A 20,588-nucleotide genomic window follows, 5' to 3' on the forward strand; every position below is an offset into this window, starting at 1 on the left:
TCTATTTTAGAAACTTTCTAATTCTGGATCTTCTTTTTAGAAACTAACTTAGCTTCTAGGTTTAGGGAACTTTCCTTTTTAGAAACTAACTTTTTATTTTTATTTTTAGTAACTTTCTAATTCTAACTCTTTTAGAATCTGACTTGTTTTGTTTTCTTTTGCAGGTTTTTAACTTAGGGACTCCAATTTGGTAACTTCTTTCCAACCCTCTCTTTCTTTCTAGGTTTTCTTTTCCTTTCTTAGGATTAGGTTTCGAATTTGATTGAGGGCTGCGAGTGTTTCATGCCCAAGTGGGCCTGTGATAACACTCGATGTCTCTTAACTGAAGGAGGATTGGTTGAGGGGTTGACTATCCATCGTAGAACTAGACACCACTCGAAATCCCCTGAATTAATTGAAATGATGGCTGAAAACCAACCTCTTCTACCCCAACCTAGGGTGGAAGACATTCAGGATGAGAATGAGGTGCATCAAGCACCCCTGCCTCGTACTTTATGAGATTATTTACAACCAGCGGGGATGAGTACGCCCTCATGCATGATTTTTCCTGAAAATACAGGACATATGGACATCAAGCCAGGGGTTATCCAACTCCTTCCTAAGTTCCATGGGCTTGAATCTGAAGAACCATATCTACATTTGAAAGAGTTTGATGAGATCATAGCCACTTTATATTTTCAAAATGTGTCTGATGACACAGTCAGGCTGAAACTCTTTCCTTTTTCCTTGAAGGAGAAGGCTAAAATGTAGTTACACTCACTGCGTCCTAGATCCATTGGCACATGGAATGATATGCAAAGGGAATTTATAAAGAAATTTTTTCCACATCATAAAACGATTACCCTTAGAAAAGCAATCATGAACTTCACCTAAAAGGAGGATGAAACATTTTACCAATGTTGCGAAAGGTTCAAGGATTTGGTCAGTTCATGCCCACAACACGGCTTTGAAACGTGGCGCATTACAAATTTTTTCTACGATGGACTGACATCTTCCATGCGCTAAATGGTCGAGATAATGTGTAATGGAGAATTCATTAATAAAAATGTCGACGAGGTATGGGATTACCTCGATAGCCTTATTGAAAAAACACGATCATGGGACTATTACCCAAAATTGAACACCACGTCTAGGCCGACTCCATCTAAGGAGAAAGTTGGATTGTATCTCTTGAAAGAAGAAGATGATCTCAAATATAAAGTGACTACGCTCATAAGAAAATTTGAGGCCATGAAAGGAAAGAAGGATAAGGTTAATGAAAGTGTTTGCGGCATCTGTGATTGCAACATTCACACAACTGAAAATTGTCCTACAATACCTGCCTTTCGAGAAGTGTTGAATGAACAATCCAATGCCGTAAATACTTATCAAAGACCTTTCAATGGACCAACCTCTAATACGTACAATCCTGGTTGGAAAAATCATCCAAACTTTAGTTGGAGGAATGGACAAACTGCTACCCCTCAAGGTTTCTTCAATCAAATTCCAAATCAAGGAAAACCTCAAGAGGATCCAGTTCAAAAACATATTCGAGAACAAGAGCTACTTAATTAAAATTCGGCACAAGCGTTTCATGATATCCACACAACATTAGGAACGGTTGCGTCGTCTATTCAAAGGATAGAGTCACAATTAACAAGTGGAGGGAAGGGGATGCTTCCTGCTCAACCTCTCTCCAATCCCAAACCGCAATATGAAATAAGTAACCCTAGCTCTTCAAATCAAATGGAGCACGCTAAATCCATCACCACTCTTAGGAGTGGGAAGATCATTGATAAAATCCTTCCGATTAGGCCCGAAAAGCTTCAAGAACCAAAAGAGGACAATAATGATGGACCTAGTGATGCCCCACAAAAATTAGAACCAGAACTTCTAGAAAAGCCAGTTGCTCCATTTCTCCAACGGTTGGTCGCACCAAAACCTCTCTCTAACTCTCAGGATATCCTAGAGGTGTTGAAACAAGTGAAGGTCAAAATTTCTCTACTTGATGTCATAAAACAAATACCTTCATATGCCAAATTCTTGAAAGACTTATGCACGACCAAACGACAACAGAATATTAAAAAGAAGATCTTCTTGACCGAGAAAGTGAGTGTCATCCTAAAGCAAGACGTGCCACAGAAATTCAAAGATCCCGGTAGCCCAACCATATCATGTGTAATCGGGGACCATCGAATTGATCATGTACTTCTTGACTTAGGAGCGAGCGTCAATCTGATTCCCTACTCGGTATACAGACAGTTAGGTTTGGGAGAATTAAAACCCACCCTAACCACACTACAACTTGCTGATCGCTCTATTCGTGTACCAAGAGGGATAATTGAGGATGTGTTGGTCCAAATTGATAGATTTTACTACCATGTAGATTTTATCATCCTGGACACTGAACCTATCAATAACATGAGCACTCAGATTCCCATCATTCTTGGTCGCCCATTCCTTACCACTTCAAACGCAATTATCAATTGCAGGAATTGTGTCATGACTATGTCTTTTGGGAATATGACATTAGAGTTAAATATCTTTTTCAATAACGGTAGAAACTTAGAGGATGATGACGATTTTCACGACATTAACATGATTGACTCTTTAGTAGAAGATACGACACCTCTGACCTTATCCTTTAACCCTCTAGAGATGTGCCTGGCCCACTTCTATGATTTTGATGATGACATGACTAGGGAGACATGTGTCTTGCTGGATACTGCACCGGTACTTAAAGTTAACCGGTGGAGGCCACAATTTGAAGAATTGCCACAAACTGATGTAGTGCCTCTACCGTCTAACCTCAAGCCACCGAAGCTTGACCTAAAATCTTTGCCCTTTGATTTGAAATATGCATATTTAGGTCAAGATGAGACATACCCAGTGGTGATCTATACCCACCAGGAGAAAGAACAGGAGAGTATGCTCATTTCTACTCTCATTGAGCATAAAGGAGCCTTGGGATGGACGATAGCGGACCTCAAGGGAATCGACCCCTCGATTTGTACTCACCGCATATATCTTGAGGATAATGCGAAGAACGCTCGGCAATCACAACGTAGACTAAATTCAAACATGAGGGAAGTGGTTAAGGCCGAGGTTCTTAAACTATTGGATCTGGGTATCATATCCCCATATCCGATAGTCAATGGGTAAGTCCAACTCAGGTAGTTCCTAAGAAGACCGGTATCACCATCGTAGCCAATGCCAATAATGAACTCGTGCCAACTAGAGTTACTACTGGTTGGAGAATGTGCATTGACTACAAGAAGCTGAATACCGTCACGAGGAAGGACCACTTTCCTTTGCCCTTCATTGATCAAATCTTGGAAAGGCTAGCTAGTCATTCCTATTACTGTTTCCTTGACGGGTATTCGGGCTACAATCAGATTAAAATCACCCCTGAGAATCAGGAAAAGACCACATTTACATGTCCCTATAGCACCTTTGCCTACAGAAGGATGTCATTCGGATTATGTAATGCCCCTGCTACCTTTCAGCGATGTATGACGAGTATCTTTTCTGACATGGTGGAGAAATATCTAGAGGTCTTCATGGACGATTTCTCTATTTTCGGTTCATCTTTCAGCAAGTGTTTAGAAAGTCTTAAATGTGTGCTGAAAAGATGTGAAGAGAAGAACTTGGTACTTAATTGGGAGAAGTGCCTTTTCATGGTTCATAAGGGAATTGTCCTTGGACATATTATCTCGTCTAAAGGAATCGAGGTGGATAAGGTAAAAATTGATCTTATCTCTAACCTACCTCCACCTAAGAACATACGGGATGTGCGATCCTTCTTAGGACATGCTGGGTTTTATAGAAGATTCATAAAGGACTTTAGTCTCATCTCTCGTCTTTTATGTAATCTACTTCAAAAGGATGCACCATACGAGTCGACTGAGCCATGTCAGGAAGCTTTCACTAAGCTTAAGGGCATGTTGACTAGTGCACCCATCATACAACCACCCGACTGGAGCCTTCCTTTTAAGCTTATGTGCGACGCTTCTGATTATGCTCTTGGAGCGGTTCTAGGTCAGAGAAAAGATAAGAGGCCTTACGTCATTCATTATATGAGTAGGACTCTAAATCCTACCCAAGTGAACTACTCGACTACGGAAAAGGAACTCTTAGCCGTAGTGTTCGCCTTGGACAAATTTAAGTCCTACCTGATCGGATCTAAGATCATTATCTACACAGAACATGCGGCACTTAAGTATCTTCTTTCTAAGAATGATTCTAAGCCCCGCCTGATAAGATGGATCCTTCTACTCCAAGAATTTGATTTGAAAATTAAAGATAAAAAGGGAGTAGAGAACGTAGTGGGCGATCACCTTTCTCACCAAAATACCTCTGATTCCCTTGAGGTGACCCATATCAATGATATGTTCCCTAATGAAAAACTGTTCAGAGTCAACCATTCACCTTGGTTTGCTGATATCACTAATTATCTTGCCACAGGTTCCATACCGACACAAGAAATTCTTTACCAAGGTACGCAACTTTTTTTGGGATGATCCATATTTGTTTAAATATTTCTCAGACCAAATCCTGAGGAGATGTGTGCCAGACGATGAGCATCAGAGTGTCATCTCCTTTTGTCACTCACAGGCCTGTGGTGGTCACTTTTCTGCTAAAAAGACCACGGCCAAGATCTTACAGTGTGGTTTTTACTGGCCCACTATGTTCAGGGACACTCATGAGTTTTGCAAAGGTTGTGAGCGTTGTCCCGTTGAAATAAAATGCCCTTGAATCTCATTCTTATCATCGAGGCATTTGATTGCTAGGGCATTGATTTCATGGGACCATTCCCCCAATCTTTTGAAAATCTATATATTTTGCTCGCTGTAGACTATGTCACTAAATGGGTTGAAGCGATTCCATGTCGGAATAATGACCATCGCACGGTCTTTAAATTCCTAAAAGAGAACATCCTTTCCCGATTCGGAACGCCTCCAGCTATCATTAATGATGGGGGCTCACACTTTTGTAATAGGCCATTCGAGAGTTTAATGAAGAAATACGGTATCTCTCATAAGGTGAGCACCCCATATCACCCACAAACAAGTGGGCAAGTTGAGATTTTTAATAGGGAGATCAAACACATTTTGGAGAAAACGGTTAACCCTTACTCTAAGGATTGGTCAATCGGATTGACCGATGCCTTATGGGCTTACTGTACTGCATTTAAAACTCCTATTGGAATGTCTCCCTTTAGACTTGTTTATGGGAAGGCTTGCCACTTGCCTGTGGAGTTGGAACATAAAACCTACTGGGCGATCGAAAAATTGAATTTCAATCTGGACAACGCTGGCTCGCTATGCAAACTTCAGTTGAATGAACTTGAAGAAATCCAGAACGACGCATACGAGAACTCCAGAATTTACAAGTACAGAATGAAGGTGTTTCATGACCAACGTATTCTACGAAAATCATTCACACCTGGTCAGAAAGTCCTTTTGTATAATTCTCGATTACATCTCTTTCCAAGTAAGCTTCGATCTCGTTGGACTGGCCCTTACATTGTGGTCACTACGTATCCTCACGGGGCCGTTGAGATAAGAGATCCTGACAATGGCAAGGAGTTTAAAGTAAATGGATATCGATTAAAACCATTTGTCGAGAAATTTGATTCAGAGGACATGTCCATGCCTCTGACTGCTCCTGTTTACCAGGATTGATCTCCTAGTCTGATGGAGGTATAGGTAGGTTTATCGCTTTCATAGGACTAGGATAGTCTGCTTTATACATTGTATTAAGATAGTTTTCTTTTGTAGGTTTTTCTCTTGTGCTGACTTGCTTTCATGCTGAGATCTTTGTATAAAAGCTTCTTGAATCCCTCGTCTAGGTACAATCTTCCCATTACTTCTCATTTACTTTCATTGTCTCATGTACATTGCAAGCATATCTTTTACATTGAGGACAATGTAGATTTTTAGTTAGGGGTGGGAGATTAGGCTACTTAATTAGTGTTTTCTTGGTCTTGAGCAGAAATTGTGAAAAATTTTAATTTTTTTTGGAATTTCGTATGAATTCAAAGTGATTTTGATAGCCATCTTGGATTTAGAATCACAAGATAAGTGATGTTGGAAATTTATGACTCTTGGATTCAGCTATTTGTTAGATTTCACAGTTAAGTTCAAACTATTAATCCATGGTTAGAGGTTTTAAATATTGATTGAGTCATGATTTTACAAAACACATCTCGCTTGCACATTAAGGGTTCAGTTTGATATTAAAGGATTAACTTGGTGATCACTAAGCTTGAAAGGAACCAACCTGAGAAATTGAAAGGATTGGGCGAATGGTCTACACCATAGGTTTGCTCCCTATAGGTGTGGATTTGATCCCCCATGGATGATATGTGAAAAAAGTGGTGTACAGTTTTCACCGTAGGTTTGCTCCCTATAGGTGAGGATTTGATTCCCCTTCTTGGCATTACTTTTACTAGAAAAATCAAAAGCTAAAAAAATGAAAAGATGATTGGTGAGGCAAGTTTTGGTTTAAGTTTTGGTTATCATGAATTAGCTTGTTGGTTACCAATGATATCCTAAAATAAAGAAGTGAATTTTAAGGATGATAAGCCGAGATTGCACAATACACCCATGAGACTCAATGTTTAGAATTTTCTTTCTGATTGATGGATTAATATTTTGAACTTGATTACGAAGTTTACCGTACACTTGATTCCAGGAGACAGTATTGCCCAACATTCAAGAATCTTAGATTTCTAGTATCTTGATTGTTTTAAAAAAATCGCTCGAATTTTTAGAGATTGTCCTATAGTTCTCAACTTATTTTTCGCATACTTTGCTCGGGATTAGCATAATGCTGGTTGGTGGTTGTGTTGAGGGTCAAATATCGCATATTAGACCCCAATTATCACATGATTTTGTGTACATGATAATGCTTAACAGCCTGTTTTAATCGTGTTTATGTTACAAGGTGGATTTACAAGCTTGGATTGAAATGGGGTGCTAAAAGCATGGAATTAATGCTCAGAATTCACCAAGTCAAGGGGCAGAATCTAGGGGACCAAGATCGACAGATTTACACGCCAGAGATCCGAGAAAATCGAGAAACTGAAGCTCAAGTGGCTCGAAATTGGTCCAGAATGCAAGATCACAAGGTTCTCACCATCCGTTCGACTTGAAAATTCATACATGGCCTGGGGACCATAAATTAACCGTACACGTCAAAAACAAGCCATTGGATCTTGGTAGAGTAGCCCAACAGACAGATCAGCCCATGAAACTTTGATTTAGGGCCCACTTAAGAATTGGATATGCTTCAAATTTGTTCTCAACCCATCATATGACAAGACAAGACAGTTGGACGGAGAAGATTTCTCATAAACACTACACGTGGACCCAACTGGCTGTGCCAGTGTATAGTGCACAAGTGCACTCAACGTGCGCTGGACTTGCTCGCACGGTCAGAGTCGGTTTGACCGACTTTCCTAGACAGATAGGAGTCTCTCTATTTTCGTTCACGCACAGCCGTCTACGGGATGTAGCATGGGCCATCATCATCATGTATTTAGATGATCCACACCGTTCATTCACTCCAGACTGTAGACGTGACCATCGCCTAGGTGACGGACTTCCAGAAGATGGCGATGACTAGTTTTTTACTGTCCAAACGACAGACGGACGGTGGAATGAAATCATTCACAGGCCACCAAGAAGCTGATCCAAAAACAGTCATGTCCGATCTATTTTTCGTGACTAAGCTAATGGACGGAATGGATTCTCTGTTTGCATCGATCACGGGCCCCACCATCAGTCCAGCGCAGAAACTGCGTTGGTTCTGCATCCGAGAAAACTGGCCGATGTGGGCCGGTTGCTTGACTGTGATCATGGACGGATCATTGATCTAAACTGCCCATTTGATCAGGCAAAGGGTTCTTACACTCACCACGCTGGCAGATTTCAAAGAGGGGAAGATTCCTCCTCTCAAATTCATTCCAAACGCAATCAGTCTTTGTGTTTTCTTGCACAGAAGTAGAGTTCCGCGAGGAGTCTACTGTGAATGATTTTTGTACTCCAGCAGGGTCGGTTCTGCTAATTCTCCACCACCCCTCCTTGCTCTATAAAAGGAGAAGAAGGAGAGAGAGAGAGGACATTCAATTTGCAGGGAACGAAGCTGGGAAGATTCCACGGCCAAAAAGTTGGCTTGCACGCATAAGAGAGAGACAGTAGAGTTTGATTTTATTGTTATGCTTTTCCTTGGTTTTAGCATGACCATGCTAGGCTAAACCTCTTAGCTAGGGCTAAGAGGTGAAGCTTGTAGCGTGATGGGAGAATTTATGCGTGTGCCTTTTGTTTAGATTGAATGGAGTTTGGTTTAATTTTATTATGGGAATATTTTTAGTTTTTAATAGTCTATTGTGACTGAAATTACAATGGGTCTGCGATGGCTTTAAGTTTTTCTTTTTCCTTATTTTAATTATGACGTCAGGAAGCCCTGCTGTTCGCCATCCTCTCCTGGGCATGGTTAGATGACGGTACCCTTTCTAACCTTCATATCATGTTATTTGGTTGGTAATTAGTTTAATTCTGTTGTTGACTTTGTCTCCTGGGCATGGTTTGGTCATGGAATCCATTCTAATTCATATAACTTTCATCTTTTTAAAAACTATATCAACGGAAGTTCAGTCTAATTTTCATGGTTACACCCTTCAACTGGAGGAAAATGGACTCTAAGTCCAGTTGAGTTTCTGATGTAGGCATAAGATCTCCCTGATCTCTATAAGTAGATCCTCTGAATCCCTAGTTTCCTTCCTCTGAATTTCTTAAGTTTTAGATCAGTATTTCACTATTATTCCTCAAACTCATTCGATTTAAATTTCTTCTTAATCTAGTTCTAGTTCTAGTGAGTTTCAGATTACGTACAGGTTTCAGTCCCTTGGGATTCGACCTCAGTCTTATCGAGTTTATTACTACATCACAACCCTATACTTGGGGAGTGAACAATTGCATATGGCGATCCAGGATTGGGTCCAGATGCAATCCATCTGGACGATGAATGATTCAATCAAGTTGGCTACCCAGGTGGAAACGTAACTTGAATGTTCTAACACATAGACCTATCCTACCGTAAGGGTTGTTATAGCAAGTCCACCCCAGGGAGCTCCATAGCCCAAGGGGAAGTAACCCGTAGGAGCACTCACTCAACCTCCTACACCCGTGAACCGGGATCGAGGAAGGGGGCAAATTAAGCCCCAAAGGGGTGTATCAACTATTGCTAGCCCAAGTAGGATCCCGAACCTCTATGCTCGGCCAAGGGGAGACCATTATTTTCGTTGTGACCAGTCGGGTCAACTATTAAATACTTGTCCCCAGCGACAAGTGACAAACCTTGCCATCAATAATGGTAGTGCTAAAAATGCCAACGAGAATCCAAGTATTGAGGAATTAGAGCATGCCACAGAAGACGAGGCGGATGAGTCAGGCTAGGTTTAGCAGGATCATGGCAAATCACTCGTCGTGAGGTGACTATTATACACACCAAGGAAAGAAGTACACCCAGAACGGCATAACATCTTCCGAACTAGGTGTACGATGAATCGAAAAGTGAGTTATGTGATCATCGACAGCAGGAGCAGCGAGAATATCGTCTCCAGGGTAATGGTAGAAAAATTACAATTGAAAATGGAGCATCATCCCTCCCCATATACGATTGGTTGAATCAAGAAGGTCAGCGAAACAAAAGTAACTGAATAGTGCACCATATCCTTTTCAATTAGTAAACATTTTAAGGATGAAGTAATATGCGATATGGTTGACATGGAAGCATGTCACATACTACTCGATTGACCCTGGCAATCTGACCATAACGCCACTCATAAAGGGCGAGATAACATATATGTTTTTGTCAATGATGGCCGAAAGACCATATTGGCCCCTATGGATCCAGACCACCTGAAATTTGTAAAATGGATGGTTATTTTCTCTTAACCATATGGGATTTCGTGGAGGAATCCAAGGAAATAGGACAGGCTTATACACTAATCGTGAAAGGGAAAGAACTCGATCCCACCAACATCTCTGATGAACTAAAACCCTTACTACATGAGTTTAAAGAAATTTGGCCTAACGACATTCCCAATAGATTACCTCCCATGCAAGATATCCAACACCATATCGACCTTGTCCCTAAGTCCAGCTTACCAAATCGTCCTCACTATCAGATAAGTCCGAAAGAGTGCAAAATTCTGCAAGGGCAAGTGAAGGAATTGATCCATAATTATCTCATCCAAGAATGCATGAGCCCATGCGTTGTACCTGCTCTATTAACTCCTAAGAAAGATGAGAGTTGGTGCATGTGTATCGATAGCCGAGCCATCAACAAAATCACCATCAAATACAAGTTTCTCATACCATAGCTAAACGATATGTTGGACATGCTTGAGGGCTCGAAATTATTCTCGAAATTAGATCTAAAGAGCGGCTACCATAAGATTTGAATATGGTCGGGTGATAAGTGGAAGACGGCCTTTAAGACTAAGGAATGATTGTACGAATTGATGGTCATGCCCTTCGGTCTTTTGAACGCGCCTAGCACATTCATGAAATTGATGAACCAAGTTCTGAAACCTTTCATTGGGCAGTTCGTTGTGGTTTATTTCGATGATATTTTGATATACGATTAAGATGAAACTACCCATATGGAACACCTCAAGAAGGTCCTTCAAGTGCTTACTGAAAACTGTATCTCAATTTTAAAAAGTGCAGCTTCATGACTGATAGCCTATTATTTCTGAATTTTGTCGTAACATCCAACGGAATTTAGGTGGATGAGGAGAAGGTGAAGGCAATCAGAGAATGGCCGGTTCCCACAAATATTCACGAAGTGCGAAGTTCTCATGGATTTGTGACATTTTATCATTGATTCGTAAAAAATTTCAGTACCATTGTATCACCAATTACAGATTATATGAAAAAAAGGCAGTTTCAGTGGACTGACGAAGCCGACAGGAGCTTTGCCGAAATTAAGCAAGAGTTATCTATGACCCCGGTTCTTGTACTTCCCAACTTCAACAAACTATTTGAAGTCGAATGTGATGCCTCATATTTCAGGATTGGGGGAGTTTGGTCTCAAGAAGGTAGGCCAGTAGCCTTTTACAATGAGAAATTTAGCAATGCACACAAGAAATGGTCTACATATGAGATTGAGTTGTACGTAGTAGTCTAGGCACTACGAAATTGGTGACATTATTTGATTCAAAGGGAATTTATACTTCCATCAAGCTCTCAAATTCATTAATAGCCAAGCTAACATTAACCGTATGCATGTTAGATTGATCTCATTTTTGCAGGAATTTACATTTGTGCTAAAACATAAGTCTGGGTAACAGAACAAAATAGCTGATATGCTGAGTCGCCGTGCAACTTTGTTAGTCACTATGAGCAATGAGGTTATCGAGTTCGAGTGCCTCAAGGACATATATGCCGACGAGACGACTTCAAGGACACATGGGTTAGATGCCAAGAAGGTCACCCCGGTAACTTATATATGCAAGACGGGTTCCTTTTCAAGGGAAATCAACTGTACATCTTCAAAAGTTCGTTAAGAGAATAGATAATCCAAGAACTACATGGAGTTGGCCTTGGTGGACACCTTAGGCGAGATAAGACCCGAACTCTTGTGGAAGAGCGGTATTACTGGCCGCAATTGCATGTAATATGGGAAAGGTAATCCAACGTTGTTATATTTGTCAGACCTTCAAGGGGCAATCTCATAATATGGGCCTCTACACCCCGCTCCCTGTACCTGACGGCCTTTGGGATGATTTATCTATGGACTTCGTGCTTGGTCTCCCACGAACAAAATGCGGTATGGATTCGGTATTCGTGGTAGTAGATCGTTTCTCCAAGATAGCGCACTTTATTCCATGCAAGAAGAATCTCGATGCAACACATGTGGTGAATCTATTCTTCCGAGAAGTATGGCTACACAGGGTTCCCAAAATTATTACTTCTGACCATGACACGAAGTTCATTAGCCGCTTTTGGCGAACTTTGTGGACTCGATTCGATACACGACTTTAGTTCAGCAACGCCTACCACCTACAGATTGATGAAAAAATTGAGGTTGTGAATCGCACATTGGGAAACCTCCTTCGATGTATTTCAGGAGAAAAACTGAAGCAGTGGGATTTGGCATATCTCAAACGGAGTTTGCATTCAACAACATCGTGAACCACTCGATAGGAAAATCCTCATTCCAGGTTATTTACGGACGAATACCTCGCCACACACTTGACTTAGCCCCTCTACCCAAGCTCCCAGGCATAAGCATTGTAGTAGAACATATAGCAGACAAGATCGGCATACATGCAGAGGTACAGACCAAGCTACATGCATTGAACAAAAAATATAAGGAGCAAATGGACAAGCATCGGCGACAAAAAGTGTTTGAGGTGGGTAACAAAGTAATGGTCCATTTACGCAAAGAAAGATCTCCGACTGGAACGTACAAAAATTTGAAGAATAAGAAGATTGGATCGGTACCAATCATTCGAAAGATCAATAAAAATACTTACATTGTTGATCTTCCAGATGACATGGCGATCTCACAGACTTTCAATGTCGCGAACCTGACCGAGTATCATGAACTAAAGCATGACGAGAACACGAGAACGAGTTCTTTTAAAGTGGAGGGGACTGATGTAGAGAGGGTCGTGAACAGTTTCATGGCGAAGATGGATCAGAAAAGGCCCGGTCGATGATAGAAGTGATCCAGACCATCGAACCTTAAATTAGGCGTATCTCGCAATTTGGAATGAGTTATCGGACGTAAAATATATGATTTTTAGGTAAAACGAGCTACTTTAGCCACCCAATCTTACTGTGCGAGGTTACCCAAGCCAGATTTGTGAAATACCACCAGATCGACAGTCATTTCCCTATTTTAATTCCATTTTTACTATAAGTAATAAGTTTTAGTTTGATTATAACTCTTCATGCGTTGGGCTTTAGGAGTTGCACTCACCACGAAAAGAGCTTATTAAAAGCAGGAGAATAGCTAGGTGAAGCCAAATAGGACACTTACTATTTTTGGCCAAAAACCTTGCACACTAGTAGACATCACGACTGTCTATAAATAATAAGTTTATATTTATAGTAAGTCACGAACTCTAGGAGTTTTAGTAGTAGTTTGATTCTGATTTCTCTCCCATTGCTTGGTATCCCTATTTAAAGGGTTGTGAACTCATTTTTATGCATTCATCAATCAATTTTGAATTTATTAGAATTTATTTTTATTTTCTTGCTTTCTTTCCTTGTGGATTCAAGAAGTCTCTATGAGGAGCCCAGAGAAATTCCTCTTGAGGAAGCTGGAGCTCGACCTCACGTCCTCCCCTGTGTCATTAGGGAAGATGACATTTTCAACTTCATCCCCCTCTTTGATGGTGATAGATGGCTTACTTGAAAGAACTTGTCCACTAACTAATAAAGATATCTCAGCATGCACTAAGGTTTCACCCCCTTCCATGTCATCGACCATGCAATTTTTCTGGCCATGCTTTGCTTAGAATACCTTAAGCGAGATGAAAACCATGTTGCAGTTGTGGGTGAATGGTGATAATGTTTCAAAGTTAACAGTCCTTTTGTTCTCACCCTTATTAGTTTCAGGCACTCTAATTTGACGACCAACATCTTTAGGAAGTCCTCGGCTCAAAGAGACCCTTAAAAGGACTGTTTGGAGACATGATATTCTTTAGAGGTGAAATGATCTTCTTCTATAGGAAATTTCTCAAGAGACGGCATCATTTTTTCGAGTATGTACTCCCTAACGCGAGGTCATAGTCGTTTGACGACCAGTCGTAGCATCTTATGAATTATACATTTGGCAATCACAAATGCCCTAGCCACGACCCTCTATCTCTAGAGCATTCTTTTTTAAGGTCCTTGTAAGAGCCTAGGGTGCTTGTAGAAACTTTTAATAAACCACAAAGGTCCACCAATCCATCCTAGCCTCAGTTAGCTTGACCATCCTATGCCTTTTGAGCAGTCATGTGCCCTAGTGATCGTAATTCTCATCTATAATCTGCCTTCCCAGGGTCTATCAAGGTTGTTCTCGAATCCTTGGGTCATGATTCTTAGGAACCCAAGCCTAAGTCAATCGAGGCTCCCTTCTCCTAACACATGTCGCCTCATGGTTCCAACGTGAATTCCCTCATTCATACAATCCTTGTGAACTGTAGGGTTACTGGCTATGTGGGGCAACAGTCATTTAGTGAGGGAGATTGAAAACATCATAGGGGAGTCACGATGGCTGGGCTGATGAAGTACTCGCAATGATTGGTCGTCTGGGATGCCTACACATGTTTCAAACAACGCTCACAAAGCACATGTTGTTGAGGTGGTTCCATCAAAGGGCTTTCCCTTTATCTTTTGGCTAGGTACATTCCTCTTATGAGACCAATTGAATTGGTGTTGAGGGAGGAATGGTTGTTTGTTCTTTCGGCAGTGGTGGCAGATCTTCTGTCAATTGGTGTGTCGTTACTACCTGCTTTTCTATGGAATGGCCAATTATCTTAATCTCAACATGAACGACAATAGTACTAGCTATTTTAGTAAAGGGATCCTAGTTGATCCCCATGGCATCCTTGTTAGGGAACTTGAGAAGGCATTTGTCAATGTTTTTGTGAATGATGTGTTGTTAATAGATGTCCTAAATCTGAGGAAATTCGACTAGCCTGATAAAGTTCGGCTGAAAGTTCAGTAACAATGTATTTCGGAACTTCCAAGAAATTCGACCAATCAGAGGACAGGTTCGACTAGTCAGAGGTTATGTACATTGGGCACTTCGACTAGACTGAGATCCAGTTTGACTAGTCAGAGGTTACACAGACAGCGTGCACACTGCGTAAATTTGAGGCGGTTTCAGGGCTATTCCAAGTCGATTCGAAAGTTGGGATTTCCTAACTATAAATAGGAGTCCTTAGGGCCATTCTAAAGTTATTCTAAGGTAATTCTAAGATATTCTAAGGGTTCTAGGGTTTACAAAGGGTTTAGCAAGGGTGAGATTCAAGGTTGTTTAAATCGAGTAAGTCCTTTATCTTTGTAATTTCTACTTTTATAGTGAAGATCTGTCGCTTTGTGCCGTGGTTTTTTCCCAAAAGGGTTTTTCACATTAAATCTTTATGTTCTCTTGTGTTTGCTTGGTGCTCTTAGATTACTATCCTAGATCCATCTCTATGTGATTTCACAGAACAATCCCCAACAAGTGGTATCAGAGCAATTGTTGGGACAGATTTGAATTTGTAGGATTAGCATCAATGGGAAGCACTAGGTATGATATTAAGAAGTATTCACGAACAATAACTTTGAGTTATGGAAGATCAAGATTATCAATTCCTTAACCAAGAAAGGTGTGGATGGTGCTCTTGAGGAGAGAAAATCTACTATGAGTGATGATGAATGAAATACTCTTGATAAGAAGACCTTATCCTCGATCTGTTTATGTCTCATGGATGAGGTCCTTTATAATGTTTTGAGGGAGAAAACTGCAGCTAGTTTATGGGCAAAGTGAGAACCGCCTACATTTAAAGCTACAGTTATTCACCTTCAGATTGGCAGAGGGTAGAGATGTGGAGGCCCACACCAATAATTTTAATAAACTGATTTGCAAATTGTTGGACATGGAGGAAGTGATCAAAGATGAAGATCAGGCATGTATATTGTTGAATACTCTACCGCCATCGTATGAGTCATTCTGGGACTCATTGTGCATCAAAAATAAAACCCTAAGTGTGGACACTGTTATCTCAGCCCTTCAAGGAAAGGTCATGAGAAAGATGAATGGTAGCTTAGGGTCATCTTCCGATGCACTGTTTAAAAGGGGAAGAAATACTGAGCGAAGTTCAGTATCTTCAAAACCTAGATCTAAATATAAGGGCAAGGGCAAAGGAAAACTAAAGTGCTGGAACTGTGGGATGAATGGATATATGAAGAAGGATTGCACAAATCCTAAATCGAAGAAAGAAAACTCAGAGGCTTCTTCCAGGGAGGCGAATATTGTCACATCTGATGAAGAAACAAGTGGATGTGATATTCTGTCTGTGTCTATGGTCGGACACTTGCATGACAATCTTAGAGATGAGTGGATCCTTGACATAGAAGCATCATATCACATGACTCCTCATCAGAGTTGGTTCACCAGTTACAAGGAATTCAATGGTGGACAGGTCTTTTTAGGCAATGACAATGTCTGTAATGTTGTGGCTATTGGTACGATGAGCATCAACATGTTTGATGGGATGGAGTGTACCTTGACTGATGCTAGGCACGTTCATGATATGAAGAAAAGTTTGATTTCTCTCAATGCACTCGAGGCTGTAAGGTGCAAGTTCACTGGTATTGATGGTCTCCTTAAAGTTTTAAAAGCGGTACTCGTGGTTATGAGAGCGTAAAGGCAGGAAAACCTTTATAGGTTGATCGGGAGCACTTCAACAGGTGGAGCGGTAGCGGTTGTTGTAGATTCCACGTCTGTATGTATGTGGCATACTCGTTTAAGCCACATGAGCGAGCGGGGCATGAAGGTACTATCTGATCGTTGCTTGATTCCAGCTTTTAAGAATTCTAATTTAGATATATGCGAGCATTAAATATATGGTAAACAATCTAAATTATCATTTAAATCTGAAAAACATGAATGTAAGGGAGTGCTTGATTATGTGCACTCTGACGTATGGGGGCCATTACCAGAGGTTTTCATTGGGGGGTCGTTATGGTTTGTTTCATTCATTGACGATTACTTTGAAAAAGTTTGGCTTTACTTCATGAAACGTAAATCTGAAGCTTTCACCATATTCAAACAATGGAAGGCAATGGTGGGAAAACAGTCAGGGTAAAAAATAAAGGTTTTAAGGACTGACAATGATGGAGAATTCACTTCCACTAATTTTAATGAATATTACAAAGATGAAGGGATCATTAAGCACAACACAGTGCACCACACGCCCAAACAAAATGATGTGGTTGAGTGGATGAATCGGACACTCTTAAAGAGGGCCCGATGTATGTTAAGTAATGTTGCATTGGGCAAGGACTTATGAACTGAGGCCGTTAACACGGCTTGCTACTTGGTGAACCGATTCCCGTATACGGCAATTGAATGTAAAATCTCAGGGGAAGTATGGAGTGGTCATAAACTAGACTACTCAGATTTACACATATTTGGTTGTGAGGCCTACTCTCACGTACCATCAATTGAAAGAGAAAAGATAGACCATAGAACCAAAAAGTACATTTTGTTGGCTATAGTGTTGGTGTGAAAGGTTACAGATATTTAACAAAGTCACATGCAAGGTCATCATTAGCCGTGACATCAGGTTCAATGAAAGCTTCATATTCCACAAGAATAATCAGTAGGAACAAGAGGAACCAGAAAGGTTGATCGTAGATGTCCAGATTGACAGAGAAAATACTCAGGCAGAAACAAATACTCTAACGAAGGTACAAGAGCAGGTGGAGTAGCCACCTATGAGAAGAAACTCACCACATGATCGCAGGTTACAGGCAAGATATAGGGACGACTTTAATATCGCCTACGCCCTCATTATAGATGAGGGGGACCCGTCAACTATTCAGGAGGCTCTTGATGAGCCTAATGCAGAAAAGTGGAAGGCAGCTATGGATGATGAGATGGACTCGTTGCACAAAAACTACACATGGGAGCTAGTGGAGCTTCCAGTGGGCCAAAAAGCGATCGGATGCAAGTAGTTATTTAAAAAGAAACATAATAGATATAAAGCGAGGCTGGTAGTAAATGGGTATGCTCAGAGAGAAGGAATCAACTTCACAGAGATATTTACACTGGTGGTTAAGCAAGTATCCATCATATTCGTGCTAGTGTTGGTTGCCCAATACGATCTCGAACTAGAACAGATGGATGTCAAGACTGCATTCCTACAAGGGAAGTTAGAAGAGTATATCCACATCAAGCAACTAGAGGGCTACGAACTTAAAGAGGCAGAGAAAAAAATTTATAGGTTAATGAAGTCATTATACGGTTTGAAACAGTCGCCTAGGTAGTGGTATAAGAAATTTGATTCTTTCATGCTGAGTCAGAAATTTACTCGGAGTAAATAAGATCATTGTGTCTATTATAAGACACTAATTGATGAAAAATTCATCATCCTAGTATTGTATGTTGATGATATATTGATCACCTATCATGATATGTCTGAAATCAATGTACTGAAGAGTCAATTATCAAGGACATTTGATATGAAAGATCTAGAGGTTGCAAAGAGGGTTCTCGGTATAGATATTCATAAAGATAAGTAGAGGAGCAGGCTTTGGTTATCACAGGCAGAATACCTTGAAAAGGTGTTGATCAAATATGGGATGGACCAGGCAAAGCCAATAAGCGTTTCTCATGCGGCTTACTTCAAGCTTTCCTCAAAACAATGTCTTAAATCAAATGAGGAAAAGCAGGTTATGTTTCATGTACCTGATTCGAATGCAGTTAGCAATTTAATGTATGTCATGGTCTGTACGAGACCAGATATTTCACAGGCAGTCGGTGTTGTGAGCATATACATGTCAAACTCTGGCAAGCAACATTGGGAAGCGGTGAAATGGCTACTTCGATACATTCAAGGTACAAAAGACTACGTCTTAACTTTTGAGAAGACAAGAGCAAAGTTGGTAGGGTATGTGGATTTAGACTACGCAGGCAGTGTGGACTCTAGGAAGTCAACTTCTGGTTATTCGTTTGTACCGAAGCAATTAGTTGGATGTCAAAACTTCTGTACGTGGTGGCTCTTTCCATGACCAAAGCAGAATACATGATAGTGACAGAAGCATTTAAGGAAAGTGTTTGGTTAAGAGGCATGATAAATTAGTTGGGACTTCAACAGGAGGCCGTGCCGATTAACTGTGATAGCGAGAGCGCTATCAATTTGGCTAAAAATTCTATGTATCACTCACGTACTAAACACATTGATATTCATCACCATTTATCCGATAGATGCTCGAGGAAGGATGTGTAACACTAAAAAAGATTCATACCAGCGTGAATCTGACAGACATGCTCACCAAGGTCATTCCTACAGAGAAGTTCAAGTTCTGTACTTCTCTGGGCTTGGCGATGGCGTAAAAGAAGAATGAAGTGTGCATGAGAGGCATTGATTGAAGTTATAATGCAATGTAGAAATAAGAGAAGATGTCAAAAAACTACACGTTTGAAACACTACATGAAAAATGGAAAAAAAGGACGGATTTTGAGATGGTTCTGGACCGTCTCTAAAATTGCTTGGTTTAAAGACACTTTAGAGACGGTCGTAAACCGTCTCTAAAATTTTAGACAGCCCCTGACCGTCCTTAATATTGTCTTAAAAATTTGAACATCCAAAAATCATTTAAGACGGTCGTTGACCGTCTTATATGCGGTCATTTAAGACGGTCATTGGCCGTCCGCATTAGAGACGGTCATCGGCCGTCTGCATTAGAGACGGTCATTGGCCGTCTTTTACTTGCAATCTGAGACTGTCAAAGACCGTCTCTATTAGAGACGGTCCTTAACCGTCTTATAGCCTCGTCAAAGACCATCTCTATTAGAGACAGTCCTAAACCGTCTCTATTTGAGACTGTGAAAGACCGTCTCTATTAGAGATGATCCTAAACCGTCTCTAATGCTTGGATCCAGCCCCAAGCTCCAAAAACTTGTGAATTTCGAAAAAAAATAATAATTGAGAAGCTTATAAAAATAATTAACAATGTTTAAGAAAATTTTAAATTTTGAAAAATAATTAACAATGTTTAACAAAATTTTAAATTTTGAAAAAAAAACTGTAATTTATAAAAAAAATTAAGAACTTTGAATAATGTTGATAATTTTGAAAAAAGAATTCAATAAAAAATGATATTTTAAAAAAGAAATTTTAAAAAATTAAATAAAATTGTGAAAAAATTGACAAATTAAAAAATATATTTTTTTTTTTAAAAAGAAAACTAGATTTTGCATTTTGACAAGAAAAATTGAAAAGTTATATAACAAAAGTGAGATTAAAAAAATGATATTTTGAAAAAGAAAATTTAAGAAATTAAACAAAATTATGAAAAAATTGACAAATTGTAAAAAAATATATATTTTAAAAAAGAAAACTAGATTTTTTATTTTGACAAGAAAAATTGAAAAGTTAGATAACAAAAGTGAGATTTTGATGATGTGTTGTATATCCTTGCGGCCCCTATGTTTTTCCAACCCATTTTTGGGCTGAGTATAAAAAATTGTGTAGATTTAAATCTTAAGTGGACCACACCACTAGAAAGAATGATAATATAGTACCTCACCATTAAAAATTATAAAGAGCCCATCGTAAGGTTTTATTAATGTTTATTTGCAATCCAACTTATTGATAATGTAAGGAAGATCTAGATGAAGGTAAACTACAAAGATCAAATTGATCCAAAACTTTTGTGGCCTTTAAAACTTTTTTAATAGTTATTCATCATTGTTTTGAATGGTATAGCCTACCTGAGATTATTGAGTTCTTGTGATTTGAAATCACATCCTAAAATATGATGGAAAAGTATATGAACGGTGTCGATATACATAAAATATATCAAGGTGGGCCCTACACGATTAGA

At 39.9% G+C, this 20,588-nt stretch overlaps 1 non-coding gene across 1 annotated transcript; it reads right to left on the reverse strand.

Annotated features, from left to right (window-relative positions):
- Positions 1-840: 840 nt before the first annotated feature.
- On the reverse strand, positions 841-947 carry LOC131244927 (small nucleolar RNA R71). The gene has a single exon (XR_009170695.1). It is a non-coding gene; the product is annotated as a small nucleolar RNA R71 (small nucleolar RNA).
- Positions 948-20,588: the final 19,641 nt, after the last annotated feature.

The sequence above is a fragment of the Magnolia sinica genome, chromosome 4 (genome assembly GCF_029962835.1).
Source record: "Magnolia sinica isolate HGM2019 chromosome 4, MsV1, whole genome shotgun sequence".
Lineage (NCBI taxonomy): Eukaryota > Viridiplantae > Streptophyta > Magnoliopsida > Magnoliales > Magnoliaceae > Magnolia > Magnolia sinica.